The sequence below is a fragment of the Mandrillus leucophaeus genome, unplaced genomic scaffold, assembly GCF_000951045.1.
Source record: "Mandrillus leucophaeus isolate KB7577 unplaced genomic scaffold, Mleu.le_1.0 Scaffold427, whole genome shotgun sequence".
Classification (NCBI taxonomy): Eukaryota; Metazoa; Chordata; class Mammalia; order Primates; family Cercopithecidae; genus Mandrillus; species Mandrillus leucophaeus.
In genome coordinates, this window is record NW_012104554.1 from 2,388,349 (window position 1) to 2,399,555 (window position 11,207).

Genomic DNA, 11,207 nt, shown 5'->3' on the forward strand with positions numbered 1-11,207 from the left:
ATTTCCTCATCTGTAAAATATATGCAACAATTTTTCAATGGCTTTTTGAAAGCAACATGATAAAAAGCTGTAAGTGCTTGGCAAAGAAAATTGCAGGTGCTTTTTGAATGATGCCATTCATACCTCAGTTTCCCCATATTACACAGGATAGGAATGACATGGTTGTATAGAAAAAGAATCACTGAAATTTACAATGTGAGAACCAGAGACCCAAAGATATGACTTCAGGGATAAGAATCAAGCGATGAATTAATCTGAAAACCTGTGCTTCTCTTTGGGTGTCTGACTTCGAGACAACTAACATCAGGACTTTCCTCTATTTAAAAAAAACACAATTAATACATATTTATTATAACAAAGGCCCATGATGAGGTGGGCTGAGGGCCACTCATAGCCTAGGTGTACTCACCTGTGGTAGTGCATGGTGAAAAATACTGTACCCAGTGTTTTTCAGTGGGCAGTGGTGGGACAGAATCATCACCAGACTAGGATTTCTAGCTATATAGCAACTGGCCAATGCAACTCTGAAGTCAGGGCTTGTCCTAAAGTGGTGCAAGAGAAGAGGCTAGAACCCTGAGAGATGATATCTCACCACCATTTACCTATTCTGTAGCACTTAAGAAGACCAGGCACTGTGCTTTACATGTGTTATCTCATGTAATCCTCCCAGGAACCCTATGAAGTAGGTATTGCTAGCATCTTCCATTTACAGATGAGTAAACTGAGGCACAGAGAGGTTATGTAATTTATCCTAAGCCACATGCCTAGAAACGTTCCAATAAGAGTAGAGTCCAGGCCATCTGAATTCAAAGCCTGCTCTCTTAACCCTTCTGAAAGCAAATCATATTCAATACATTTACAAGAACATCAAGGGAGGTACCTCAAGGATCTGGGCCTGGGAGATGGATGTGTGAAGGGAAAGGCAGTTCGGTCAGACAGCCCTGTGTGATTTCGTCCATCTGGTATGCTGCCTAAATGGCATGGAACCTGCTCCCTGACGGATGCTGGGTGAGGATGTCTGGCGATAAGAATGGCTGTACGTGCTGTGTGTCCCAGTGGCAGAGTTGGTTGCCTATTTCCAGGACCAGGGTCTGCCCTCCCAACTTGACCCAGATAAGTGCCAGACACAGGAGCACAGGTGCAAGATCAACTGATCGGTTTCTTGGGTGGAATTTTCCTGCTTAAAAAAATAAAAATAAAAAGATGCAGGAAAACAACAGTTTCCTATGACCTCATTCTGCTTAAAATTCCTGGATATGTCTCTTATTTCCTCTCTGCTTCCAGATTTTTTTCTTACTTTATTTTAGACTAAATTCAGTTTCTTTAAAAGGAAGCAGGAATCAACTTCATAAATAAGGAGTGTTGATTTTTTTTGCCTGAACGATTTGAATGACAAAGCTAAAGCACCCTTTTCAGTTGATCTCCACTAACTGCCTGATTGAGTTTTTGCCCAGATGGTCGACTTTGCTCCACAAGGTGCTTCATGGACTTTCTGCATTAGAATAAATGGATGTATTAATTAAATCCATGCCAGGCATGGTGGTTCATGCCTGTAATCCCAACAGTTTTGGAGCCAGGAGGTTGAGACCAGCCTACGCAACAAAGGGAGACCCTGTCTCTACTAAACTTTTTTAAAAAAAGTCAGAGTGTGCTGACATGCACCTGTAGTCCCAGATACTCAAGAGGCTGAAATGGGAGAATAATTTGAGTCCAGGAGTTTGACGCTACAGTGAGCTATGATCATACCACTGCACTCCACCTTGGGTAACAGAGCCAGACCCCATCTGTAAAAAAAAAAATTATAATCATTCATTCATCAAAACTGTTTACCGAGCACCTATTATGTAGCTGACATTATATTAAATGTTGATTTGTGGGGCCTTTCCCCACATCTTCTGAGACAGTGTCTCTGGTGGTGAATGTCTTAGTGTGTTTTGTGCTGCTATAACAGACCACTTGAGACTGTGTAATTTATAAGGAACAGAAATGTATTCCTCACAGTTCTGGAGTCTGGGAAGTCGAAGATCAAGGGCCCCAGCAGGTATGGTTGTCTGGGGAAGGCTGATCTCTGCTTCCAAGATGGCATTTTGACGCTGTATCCTCCAGAGAGGAGGAACACTGTGTTCCCACATGGAAAAAGAGCTGTAAATAGCCAACTCACTCTCGCAGCCCCGTTAGATAGGGCCTTAATCTGTGCATGAGGGAGGAGTCCTCATGACCTCATCACATCCCAGAAGCCCTACTTTCTAATATCATTACCTTGATGATATTTAGAAGGGGACGCCACACTCAAACCATAGCAGTGGGCCTAGGAATCTTCATTTTTAGCAAATTCCCAGATAATTTTTATGTACTCAAAAGTTTGCAGACCACTGACCTGTATTATGAACTCTTCAAATACAGAGCATGGGATTTTTTGGAACTTCATAGTCCATAACAAAGTGCCTTACATCATGGTGTTGATGTGGAGTTGGTTAATGATTTAATGAAGAAAGGAATTTCCCAACTCACTGTTCAGAGTGACTTAGGTTGAGCAAACCCATCACTTATTGTCTTTCATCTTTTCATACTTTTTAATTGTTTGGTCTTGAGCCTAGCTGCTCAGATACCTGTAAGTTAAGGATCTATTTATTTCAGAGATTGGCTGTGGATGTCAGTTCTAACTGGAAAGTAAAGTAAAAGAGAGCTATTGCTGTCATCTTCTCAGCACCCATGCACTCTTCTTTTAGGAGTGGCACCTTGATTTCCCTTAGAGGACTGACTTCTGCTTATGGAATGCCAGCTTGCTGGACTTATCAGTTAAAGGGTGAGTGTGGTAGGTAGCACAGTCCCCAAAGGATGTCCATGCCCTGATCCCTGGACCCTGTGAATATGTTACATTGCATGGCAAAAAGGGCTTTGCAGATGTAATTACAAACATTAAGACAGGGAGATTAGGCCAGTCGTGGTGGCTCACACCTGTAATCCCAGTACTTTGGGAGGCTGAGGTGGGTGGATCACTTGAGATCAGGAGTTTCAGACTGGCCTGGGCAACATGGTAAAACCCCGTCTCTACTAAAAATACATAAATTAGCTGGGCATGGTGGCAGATGCCTGTAGTTGCAGCTATTTGGGAGGCTGAGGCAGGAGAATTTCTTGAACCTGGGAGGCAGAGGTTGCACTACGTTGAGATTGCACCACTGTACTCCAGCCTGGGTGACAGAGTGAGACTGTTTCAAACAAAAACAAAAACAAGAAACAAAAAACAAAGATAGGGAGATTATTCTGGATAACCTGGTGGATGCAACATAATGATTTGAGCCCTTAAAAGTAGAGAACATTGTCTTGCTAGAGTCAGAGTGATGCAGCAGAAGGAAAAGTCAGAGAGACCCAATGTATAAGAGGGATTCATTCACCAGTGCTGAAGAGGATTACAGGTAATGCATGAGAAAGGATGTCGGCAGTCTCTAGGAGCAAAACCTGGTTCTTGGCTGACAGCCAGCAAGACAATGGGAACTTCAGTCCTAGAATCACAAGAAACTGGATTTGGCCAACAACCTGAATGATGCTGGAAGAACATTCCTCTCCAGAGACTCCAGTACGGAGCTCAGCCCTACTGGCAACTTGATTTTGGCCATATGAGCCCCTAACAGAGGACCCAGCTAAGTTCCTTCAGCCTTTAATCCACAGAAGTTTTGAAGTGGTCAATTTGGGTTGTTTTATGCCATTAAGTTAGTCACAGTTTGTCACAGCAGCAACAGAATACTAATACAGTCAAGAGCTGGCCAGTCAGATGTTCTTTTCCAGGAACTGGAATATTGAGCTATGTGATACAGGGAACAAGACATTTTGAAGATGATCCATTCCAATAGTAGCATCTTGAAGACATAGTATCCAAATGCTCTGGTCCCTCTTCTTTCGGAAGCCTGATAATTCACCTTTCCCTGAGCTACCTCTCAACCTTTTTGTCATTATTGTTTTAGCTCACTAGAGTCAGATTCCCTTCCCTATGACAAATAACCCTACCTGGTACAAAGGTAGATAAGTAATGGAGCTCAGAGCTGCCATGATGCTCTGGGAGATGTGGTGCAGACACCTCCCATGTTTACAAATACTTCTCAAGAAGCTAAGCAAGACTGTGACCTGCCAGTTCAGTTGTAACTTCACTAGACAAGTGACATTGTCTAAAGGTCTTTAGGGCCAGGCTCAGATTCAGCCATGCACATTCCTCCTAATTTAACTGTAGCTGGGTTGACTATTCAGTTAGAGGAGAACTTATTAAAGAATAGTCTCTAAGGAGAACGAGGAACTGTTCCTTCAATGCATTGATTTTTACATGTGATAGCAAACATATTTTTATGTGTGTCTAGGAATATATTGGGGGTTATTAGTTTTTTTTAAACTAGGATATTCTCAAAATCTGCTTTGCTTCTTGATCCAAAAGTCAAAGAATGTCAAGACTGAGTAGACATTAAACAATAATGAGTTTAATCTCTCATCAAGTACTTAAATTCTGCCCTCTGTATTCATCATAACAGAGTGACTGCTTTAACAAAAACTTCGCAATTTTATTGGCTTCACCTCAATGAAGTTTGTTTTTCACTCATGTCTTATTTCATTGCAGATTAGCAGGAAGAGGCTGTGCCATTCAGGGATTCAAGTTCCTTCCATCTTGTGGCTCTTCCTTCTTCTAGATAACCAAGGTATTCCCCTTTCAGCCAGTAGATGGGGCAAGGGGGTGAGGCTCACACAAAGGGTTGGTAGGGTGGAAGGGGCAGTTAAAGGGCTGCCTGGATTTGGCAGGTAGCACTGTCACTCACATTTCATCAACCAGAACTCAGTCACCAGCCCATACCTAACAGTAAGGAGACCAGCACGCGCAGGCCAAGTGTACAACCAGGAAAAAGGAGAACACAGATAGTGGAGAAAACTAGCTATCTCTTTTTAGCCTTCCAAGTCATTATAAGACCTCCCCTAACATTTTTCTAGTGACAGGGAATTCACTACTTTTTTGAGTAAGATCATATATTTCACCTTTAAACATCCTGGGCAGTTGGAGAGTTTTTCTTTTGTTGAGTTGAAATATGTTTTGCTGCATTGTCAAGATAACCTAATACTTAAGACATGGGCTCTAGAGCCAGACTGCTTGAGTTTGTATCCAAACTCTGTCAACTTGGGACAATTGTTTCTCAGAGTCTGTTTCCTCATAAATCAATGCATGTATTGCACGGCTTGTACCTGACATGTAATACCTTCTTAACAAACATTAGTGGTTAATGTACCATATATTGGTGCTTGTTTTAACTGTTGTATTCATAGAGATACATCCTTGTCCCTGGATATTTAAAGGTATCTCTGCCCTTATTCTAAGCATCTTCCAGAATCTTCAGCTGTTCCTCAAGTGATCTCATTTAGCGTCCCTTTCCAATTCTGGTCACTATTCTCAGACTAAGGTCCAGTATGTCTATAGCCCTTTGAAGAATGTGGTGTTCTTACCAGATTACAAGATTCTTTTTCTTTCTTTCTTTCTTTCTTTTTATTTATTTATTTTTTTTGAGATAGAGTCTTGCTCTCTCACCCAGACTGGAGTGCAGTGGCACGATCTCGGCTCACTGCAAGCTCCACCTCCTGGTATCACACCATTCTCCTGCCTCAGCCTCCCAAGCAGCTGGGACTACAGGTGCCCACCATCATGCCTGGCTAATTTTCTGTATTTTTAGTAGAGATGGGGTTTCACCATGTTAGCCAGGATGGTCTCGATCTCCTGACCTCGTGATCCACCCGCCTCAGCCTCCCAAAGTGCTGGGATTACAGGCGTGAGCCAACACGCCCGGCCTACAAGATTCTGATATGCTCTGACCAGGGCAGAGAGCAGGAGAATTATAACATCCTTATTTTCAGCAGCTGCACATCTGTCTATGCAGCCTAAGATCTTATTAGCTTTTTTCACTCACCACTTCACCCAGTTAATATACACTGATCTTACTTGCTACAAAAATTTTTTAAATTTTATATAAATGTAATAGTTAAGCCAAATTTCTTGCATTGCTATAAGGTTTTATATTTCAAGAGAAGATTGTTATACTTATGCCTATATACTCTTAGTATATTCTATTTGATCTTGTATTTTCAATCTAAATGGCAGTTACTGCATTCTCGAAGTCCTCCCACTACTTAACGGTGGCTAATACAGCTTCCTAGAACACACGGAGAGTGATCAAGACTCATTTGTTAGTGTAAATGTCTTTTCCCTGGCATTATAAATGACTAATGTCAGGGAAATTTACTAAGCTGATGTTTAGGGTTTTTTATTTTTTTCTATTTTTGAAGTTATTAAAAAAAACACAAAAACCACACATACACCAGCACTTATTCTTGGAATGAAGACTAGCACAACTATTTCAATGTGAATTCCTTTAGCCTTTTCTCCTTTTGGACAGGGAGTTTCACTGTGTGTGCTGCCACATTATGTGGGGCTGAGAAGGACAAGACAGGAGACCAAAGATAAGGCAAAAGAAGTGAGTGGATACCACAGATAATACGTCAGGCAGGTTTAAAATTCTTATTGAAGAAAACTCACCTAGCAGTGGCTGAACTAGGTGACCCTGGAGGCTCCTTACAAACCTATGATTCTCATAGTCTATCTCATAAATAAGCAGATTCCAGCCCCACAAGCCTCAATGTACCAACCTAGGAAATGGTAGCATTCTTTTTTGAAATGCTCGTTCTAAGTACTCTCTCTTCAGATCAAGAATGATGCTCTTTCTTCTTAATAGCTCCTCCGTCATCACTACTCCCCCAGTCACTATCTTTGTGACTACGAAAGCCTGACTCTGAAGCCTAATCCTTAAGCTCCCTGGTCTTATTTACAAAGTCAGTTTTTGGTATGATTTGTTTGAGACAGATGCATGGGCCTTTTATGTAGTAATAGCAACAATGATAGTAGCAATATTAATAGTTAATATTAATTGAGCACATACTACATGTCAGGAACATACTGTGGCATAGGTACTATATTACTAACTACCACATGTTACTGAACAGTAAACTGAGGCACAGAAAATTACATAGTGCCAGAGGCAGATAAATAGGCACTCCTAACTATAGAATACAAATTACCATTCACACATGGGCATAGTTCCTGCCATTTACCACCCTCAGGCTACCGACTTAGCTACCAAACTGCCAAAGGTTTACACAGATGTAAATCTCTGGCTACATGAATCCCATAACTTTTTGTGCCTACTTTTCACTAATTCACCTGACTTTGACATATCATGCTTCCATAAATGTCTTTTAACTCAGTGGTTAATAAGAAGCTAAAATGGTATTTTGATATAATTACAAAGTAATCAGCATAAAGTTTTGGGCAACAATTGAATTAATGGCATCTCAAAGAACAAAAGGACAGAACATATTGCATTTTGACATGGTGCATTAAAAAAATGCTTACAGGGTCAAGACCATTAATCCCTTTAGTTCACTTGGACTGAGGGTGGGGAAATCCCAAGAAACAGCAATTCAATCACCTTCCTGAACAGCCCACATGCTCAGATGATTTCTGAGAAATGAACTTAACTTTTAGTGGTTTCATGATCAGCTGCTGGATGACATCCGGCACCAACCTAACCACTAATCTCAGATCTCATAGCAACACAGATCTCCTGGAACTCAAAATAGTCCTGCCTCAAGCTCTTTTCACTTCTTATCACTTCAGCAAGAGCATGTGAAGGAAAGGTGTCTGTCAGCCAACAGCTGCTAATTTTCAGAGAAATGAATGGGTGTGTGGCTGCTTCCATTTAATCAGTCACCATCTATCTCAGCAGTATTAATGCTTCCATTTGATCAGCCACCTCTATCTACACATATTTCTTTTTTATCTAAGAGTCTACTGGACTCTTTCAAATTCATCTGGACATGTGATATTTTCACAGGACTCAACATTGAACAAAATCGTCTTTAATCCCAACCTTTCACCACTTTATTTTATTTCTCAACATTTCCCTTTAATAGAAACACATTGGAAGCTAATCCCCAAGACTTTGAGAGAAGTCACACAACAAAGTCTGACTTTGCTGGAAGATCTTTAACCTGCCTCAAGCCTTGGATGTCATCTGATCACTGCTCCTGATTTCTTTATCCTTGGACTGCAGTTAGAGACTCGGCTGCTATAAAGTGAATTACTCTTGAATAAGGGCATAGTTTCCACTGTGATAACCTTGCTTCTATCCATGACAGCTAGGGGACCTGCAGCCTGAGAATACTTTGCTTGATAGCAGATGTAATGTAGTTTTGACTAAAATTCTATTGAAGAAAACTCTCTGAGATTGCTCCCAAACAATTTATGTCAGCAGAAGAAATAAACAAAGAAACCATAATAGAGTATGCTGTTTGAATTTGTTGCAGCGGGGTATATTGTTTTATGATGAAAAAACAAGTAACAATTTTTAGTTGCACACTTCTAGGTCACCTAAATGGTTGGTTCCGGCACAAAATTTCACATAAGGAAATGTGAAAACTCCTTCCCTAACTTCTGCCAAGCCTCTCCTGTGTGGTTAACTGCTGCTTTCATGTCCCCTGTCACTGAGAGGACTTTGGTAGTCATCTTTCATCACTGTAATTCCCATATGTACTTGCCTTAAGTTAAAAACAACCAAGGATGCATTCTCCTTTGCTTTGTCGGAGGTGATGCCCGGAGTTCATAAACTGAATTTAAATTATACCAAAAGAGATCTTCAAACTGTGAAGAAAGCCTAGCATACGAAAGTTTGCTCATAAAGACTGAGTAAAGCTACTGTATTGCAGAGGAACCAACAGTTTAGTAGAATCCAATTCAATTTGCAAGTAATCATTGATTATTTTCTGGGTTTATTATGTCATTAATGGCTATAGAAAAGCCATGTATTTCAGTTGAAAGGAATCAATTCTACCTTTAAATCAAATTTGAAGAAGAGGAAGGGAAAAGAAGGGGAAGAGAAGGAGGAAAAAGAAGAAAAACAAGAAGAACATGAAGAAGAAGGAGAGGGAGAGGTGAGGGGAAGAAAAAGAGGTAGTGGAAAAATAAGGAGAAGAAGAGAAAGGAGAGGGATAACAATGATACCATCTGTTAAGAAATCAAAAAGTGGATCTGTTAGTCCTCCCTCCATCTCAGGCACCCAATCTCAGGTGTTGCTAGACAGAGGAATATAGGACAGCAAGACCCTTCTAATTTCCCATCCCAGTAATACATCCAAGTGCCATCTCTCCCTGAAATGCTAGAAGGGGGCTAACATTCACTGGGCTCCTCTTACAGTCATTTACTTTCTTTGGTACTTTACATGGCTTAGATGTATAGTTCCATTTAATCCTCAAACGAAAGTATAAGGTAGACAATGTTGTTTCCATATTTATAGATTAAGTTCAAGAGGTTGAGAAATTTGCCCTAGGTAACACAGCTAACGAGAGAGGATCTGACATTTAAATCTGCATGTCTGGATTGCCAAACTTAGACTTGTTCCATCATCTCACATGCACTTCACCTTCTCTGCTCTGTCAGGAGATTGATCTGGTATCTCCTTTGCAACCTGGTAAGCCTGTCTGTCAGCACATCTTACCCAAAAATGGTCTCCTAATACCAATCTTTGTTCCCGTACATTGTTAGTGAGTCCCAGCCCAAGCAAGGGCAATTTGCTTTTGCAGGTTACTTTCCCAGTGTGGCTATACCTTTGTATTTCTTACCACTGAAAGTAAGACAGTCCGTTGCTTGGGCATAAACACCAACCTGAGAGAACTGGGTACATTGATAGTTACCACACAGATGAAAACCCTTGATGGAAAGGGCAAACATTGGGAAACACGTGGAAAATTGGCTTCATGTGGTTTGACTACACTGGCTTAAAACATTCCTTTTCCTGATCAGATCAGAAATTGATGTATGTGTTGCTATTCTGAGCTATGAGTCTGAGTATTTTTTTTTAAATGATATAGGGACTCTTCTTTTGAATGTCCGTGGGCCTTTTAAATGAGATGGAAGAAAATCTTCCAATATTGTCACACGTGATATAATACTTTTCAAGGAGAGACTGTCAGGGTGAGGATGTACCCTCACAACCCACATTAAGGAGAAAAGCAAGAGCAATTGGAGGAGAGAAGACTTACACATGCTGAGGGTTGATTCTGACTCTGTACAAGGCACTTGGTTTCCCACTTGGCTAACTTTATTTTCTTCATTCCTCTCAATAAACCTATGAAGGATAAACATTCTACCTGCACACCACCACCACTACCACCACCATCACCATCACCACCACCGCCACCACCACCACTATTACCATGAAGACTGAAGGAGCAATACTCTATGTAGGGTCCAGCAGCTGTTGCGTGGTGGAGCTGATAATTGAAATCATATCTCCCTAGGCTGTTTTCACTACACTGCACAATCTCCTAATGAGCAGGGCTCTGTTTTTGGCCTGAGGAATGAGTGACAAGATGTATTCTGTGTGTGTGTGTCCTGTATTCAAGAGGCTTAAAATCTAGTTAGGAGACAAATTTAAAAGGTCAGTAGTAGCAACCGATGCTTGCAAAAATGCTAAGCCCAACAAAGGTACAGAAGTCCAAAGGAGCCACTGATTACAAAGATTCCACGTGGTGGAGGAGTTCTCATGAAGGACAGAGACTTGGGTGGGGCTTAGAAAAGACAGCTGAGGACTTACAGATGTGGAGAAGAGGCCAACAGCTGTCCCAGAAGACAGATCACCTTGAGCTAAGAATACACATGCTGTTTTTAGGAAACAAAGTGAGTGGCTGTGGCTGCTGTTATTTCAGAGGTGAGCATAGAGTGAGAGTTAAGAAATGCCCCTTTGGAAGGTGTGTTAGACCCTTGCTCCTCAAGGCGTGGTCTGAGCACCAGTGCTGTCACCATCACCTGAGTGCTTATTAGAAATGCAGAATCTGGTTGAGTACAGTGACTCAAGCCTGTAATCCCAGCACTTTGGAAGGCCAAGGTGAAAGTATTGCTTGAGCTCAGAAATTCCAGACCAGCCTGGGCAACACAGTAAGACCTCATTTCTATATAAGGAAGGAAGGAAGGAAGGAAGGAAGGAAGGAAGGAAGGAAGGAAGGAAGGAGAAAGAAAGAAAGAGAGAGAAAGAGAGAAAGGAAGGAAGAAAGGAAGGAAGGAAGGAAAGAAGGAAGGAAGGATGGAAGGAAGGACGGAAGGAAGGAAGGAAGGAAGGAAGGAAGGAAGGAAG